The sequence below is a fragment of the Panicum virgatum genome, chromosome 6K (assembly GCF_016808335.1).
Source record: "Panicum virgatum strain AP13 chromosome 6K, P.virgatum_v5, whole genome shotgun sequence".
In the NCBI taxonomy this organism is placed as follows: domain Eukaryota; kingdom Viridiplantae; phylum Streptophyta; class Magnoliopsida; order Poales; family Poaceae; genus Panicum; species Panicum virgatum.
Genome location: NC_053141.1, coordinates 18327228 through 18331979, shown reverse-complemented (window position 1 = coordinate 18331979; position 4752 = coordinate 18327228). Strand labels below are relative to the sequence as shown.

The window sequence follows — 4752 nt, the reverse complement described above, 5'->3', positions numbered from 1 at the left end:
TGACGGCGGCTACGGCGACGATTCCGGCGGGCGGCTAGTGCGGCAAGCTAGGCAGTCACACATACTACGTCCCGGCGATGACCCTCTCAGTCATGACGGCGGCCACGGCGACGATTCCAGCGGGCGGCGAGTGCGGCAAGCCCGACAGTCCCGCGTACCACGTCCACGGCAACACTCCGGCGACAAGCATGGCAGCCGGCAGCAACTTTAGTTCAGTCATGACGGCGGCTACGGCAACGATTCCGGCGGGCGGCTAGTGCGGCAAGCCAGACAGTCGCACATACTACGGCCCGGCGATGACCCTCTTCATTTCGTGGGCAGCCCAATATAATGACGGCCCAGCAGCCGTGGAAGTATCATGATCCAGAAATTTATGAGTTTGTGCACGTCTTATTATTATGATAAAATAAGAAGCTAAAGTCCAGAACAATACACGTGTTCTATGAAAATCAGCATGTCTTATTGTTAGGGTGTAAAGGGCCCTAGATTTTAGCCTAAAAAACTTAAAGGTCGGGCTCTAATCATATATAATTTTGAGCTAAAATATTTAAAAGTCTTAGTGGGCTGTGAAGAGGTCACTACGGCCATGGCCCATTACCACCTCTACTTATTGTTGTGACAATTAAGTCCAGGGCAATACATGCTTATGAGACCTGCAGCTATATTAATATCATGCACCCGTACTATCGGGAGCTAGCAAAAGTGTTGGGCCTTTCTCGTAAAGCCGGGTACTTCCGTCTCAATATTTGGCTACTATATGAGGGATCAATATCAGCTGGGCTGTTAATGCGCCATCCGCCCATGGTCATTCGCCCCTCTATTACCCGAGAAGTTGAATGGGCTGATCAGATATTATATCATCAATCTACCATTCTTCCGCACCGTTAAGGCCGGTGAACCATTGAAGTCTTCTTTTCTTCCCTGACCGACGAGGCTGGGATTTTCCTTTTCCGCGACCGACGAGGCCGGAATTGTTTTGTTCGACCGACGAGGTCGAACACTGAGACTTTATTTTGGGAATCCGCATAACGAGGCCGGATACTTTTGTTAGAGGCCGACGAGGCTCTAGCACTCATCATTTTCATTCACTTGTGCTTGTGCATACTCGGAGATAACTCCTCATCATGTTTATATGGAGATGACTATTATGACCATCAACATAGCTTAATCGGAGGTGTTCTGCAGTCTAACACTGCAGATGTAATTAACCGGAGCGCCTTTAGATGCCATGGGAAGCAGAATTCAAACAAACCTCTGATTGTTAGATGCTACTCAGCGCAATACATTATATGGCGCGGGAAATTGTATTTTGTAATTCCAAAATGAATGAATAAAGTGATGTTTCCCGTACACTTTTGTTCCTTCAGTTTGTTGCACATTTACTTAATTTTGTATACGAATGTATACTGGCATGCCTGCGTAATTAGTACTATGTACGACTCCCTTTTAAGATAAAAGGAAGCTCCTTGAAGGAAGCATTTCTTTTCTGTGAAATAGGCGCCCGAAGGCGTCGCCGTCATCGGCCTGCAAGCAGGCACCAGGCTTTCGCCTACATCCCATTCCCTACCCAAAGCCGGAGAAACCACCGGAGCGCCAGGGCAGTGATGGTAGCGGCGGCCGGTGACCGCAGGCCAATGACCCGGCAAGGAGGCAGCGGCATGAACGAGCAGCGCGGCACCCCCGATAGCCGACGGCCCCCGAAGTGAGCCCCCGCAACGCCCAAGTGCCGCCGGCGCGTCAACAGCGAGGGAGCGCCCACCACCAGCGGCCGACCACCCGTGGTCGCGCCCGACGAAGGAGCGCTGGCCACCGGTGGCGAGCCCCAGCGAAGGCCCGAGCCCCGGCCGAGGGAGGGCCGGCCACCAACAGAGCCCTAGCGAGCAGAGGGCAGACACCTGGCCAACCCCGCGAAGGGGATGCCGAATCCGGCCCCCGACGGGCGGCGAACGGCGACCGGCGGTGGCGCAGGGAAGGCCTCCGGCGGTGGCGCAGGGAAGGCCCAGGCACGTGATGTTGGGGGAAAGGGAGGGGGAGGTAGTGGGGAGAGAGAGGAGGCAAGCGGAGGCCGGCTTCGGCCCAGCTGCCGGGCATGTGAGGTAGGGGGAAAGGGAGGGGGAGGGAGTGGGGGAGAGAGGAGGCAAGCGGTGGCCGCCGCCAGGGGCGAAGCTAGAGCATAGTGGACCCGAGTGCACACCTCAGTATACACGTGTAAAAAAATCTCATTCCTTGGAAAATTTAGATGTTAAGCATTGAATCTTTGTTTTTTCCCTGGTGCACGTGCACTCGGCAAGCCCAACGTGGCTTCGCCCCTGGCTGCCGCCGACATCGGCCACCGGCGGCGGCCTAGGGGGCGGTGCGGGTGGGGTTGCGGCGTCGCCCCCCCGGAGGACGACGCGGGGTCAGTTGGGCTTTTTTCTTTGTCGGTAAATATCTCCGGCTGTTATTGTTTTTAAGTTTCTGTGCTGTTATCTCACAATATTGTCTTCAATGTGGCTGTTATAATGCAATGTTTCATCCCTCCATCCACCAATTAATTATGGGGACACTAGTAAGGTGCCCGTGCTAACGCCATGGTTAAATTTTAGATGTACAACAAACAACACATGATGCATAGTCCAAACTGAGAAATATATTTCACACAAAAGACAGAGTCCAAAACAAATACCAAAATCAACATAATGACTATTACTAATCAAACAATAAACTTTGCCAATGAGATTCCTTGAGCAGAGTTTTCTTGATGCTTTCAGAAACTAATGAATGAATCCCAATGATCACTCAGCAACACGCAAAATTCACAAATGCAACTTTTACATAGACAAAACAAGAGCTACCATTTATAGTTTGCAATGTCCTACAGAAGCTAATGAAAAATTCCAAAGTAGCTTAATACATATAACCTGAAATTGGATTCCTCCACACCTAAAATTTTCCAACAGACCTTCCATCTTCCATGCCTCCACACCGAAGTTGGTGAGCGCCTTGAGATTGTTAACCAGAACATGTCCCTTCTTGGCACTAATGCGCATGCAGGAACCAACAAATTAAGGACATCAGATATTAATAATTGGCCATGTACGGATGTACCAAGAATATGGCACACAATCAAAATCTAAAACCAATACAGGTACCAATACTGTATTATTATATATTCCAATTAAAGAACTGAGTAATACAGAATAAAATTGCATATACTCTTATCCAAACCTTGTTAAGAATGCAGTACTGTGATTACCCTTTTTTTGTGACTCGGTGACTTTGCAAAACCTGCACACAATGCAAGAAGTTAGGGAAAATCAGCATTTACTGACTCAAGTGAAGTTAGGGATTCCATGTCGTTGCTAGACCTTAATTCTTTAGTTACCTTGGATCTCTATGTCATAGCATAGAAGTTCAGAAGATATGCCTTTGTCTGCATAAATTGAATAAGGTACTGAATAAGCACGTTGCCGGTTGGAGAAGAAGAGATCGAGCACGGGGAAGGGGATTAACTCATAGGAGTTCCCTAGAGCCTAGATCTGCGTCCTCTGTGACGGCGACAGCGATGCAGCATCCACGTCCTCTGTGACGGCGAGGTGGCCGGACTTCGTCCGCTGCCCACCCCCCACACTCACACACGAGCCTGGCCACGCCTCAAACAAGAAGCCAAAGAATGATATATGTTATCATAATCAGGCATACATAGAGATAAATTTCTTTTAGCCATCTTCTTTCTTGCATGATATTCACATTGTTTTTTCCCCTTTCTCCCCTGTTACATTGAGACATATCAGAAATCATCTGTGCTAGCGGTTAGCCATAATTTTTTTTGAATCATCCATTTGATTGTCTACAAAAATATGTCTATGAGTCTTAAATGAATATAGCTGCATTGTGTACAAAAAACAGTGACATAATTTGTCTAGCAATCTACTGACCTGGTAAATATTTTTCAGAGACTTTGATCAATGATGGATTGTTTCTGCCCATTCTTTCAAAGTCTGAAACAATTCCCTATCTGCAGCAAGTGTCCATTGACCCGTATCTGCGGCGGCAGCTTACCATTCTCTATCTGCAACAAGTGTCCATCAATCAGAATCTATTAACTCATCAGAGCCACATGAAAAAGAGAGACATGGCCTCTGATGGGGTTCTAATTGTGAGCAAGGGGTCAATTTCCAAAACTAAATTGATTGTAGCATTGCTTAACCAAATTCTTGCCATCGGGCTATCACCAGTACATTGCCTAAGAAAATTCTTGCAAATCTGAAACTATTAAATAAAGAGCAAATACAATTTCTACAATCAACCATTAGTTTATGAAGTCAATGTAAAAAAAATTCAAGTTTATGTAAGCATGTATTAACTACCCCGCCCCGTCCAATGCTGCTGCGCACGCGCCGCCCGGGCTCCCTCCAAACGCTGCTGCTAGGCGCGCCGCCCTCAACCCTTCGCTGCTGGGCGCGCCGCCCACCCGCACTCCCTCCGCCTTGTCGGCGCCGGCCTCCCTTCCTCCATCTCCCTGCTCTCCGGGGGGTCTCCTGCGCCAAGAAGGAGGTAAAATCCGTTCTGGACTTTGCTCTCCTTGGTTTCCTGCGCCAAGAAGATGGTTCTACTTCAACTGGCAGTAATTTTAGGATTAAACTAACATTTGCTGCGTTATTTATTTTTGTCATAAATTTCTACAATTATTTTTTTATAAGATGTGATGATGCCAAGCAACGACAATTCCATTTGTGAGCATCTGTGAGGCATTAATTTTGTTGGTGGAAT

The 4752-nt window shown here is 48.1% G+C and overlaps 1 long non-coding RNA gene across 3 annotated transcripts; it reads right to left on the bottom strand.

Moving 5' to 3' along the window:
• Positions 1 to 2667: 2667 nt before the first annotated feature.
• On the bottom strand, positions 2668 to 4346 carry LOC120711958. Of its 3 annotated transcripts, none has more exons than XR_005690563.1 (5): positions 3918 to 4346; positions 3493 to 3751; positions 3365 to 3412; positions 3208 to 3267; positions 2668 to 3018 (listed from the first exon to the last, which is right to left on the bottom strand). It is a non-coding gene; the product is annotated as an uncharacterized LOC120711958 (long non-coding RNA). The 3 variants fall into 3 exon arrangements; XR_005690562.1 differs by having other exon boundaries at positions 3493 to 3622; XR_005690561.1 differs by having other exon boundaries at positions 3493 to 4346.
• Between the last annotated feature and the right edge of the window lie 406 nt (positions 4347 to 4752).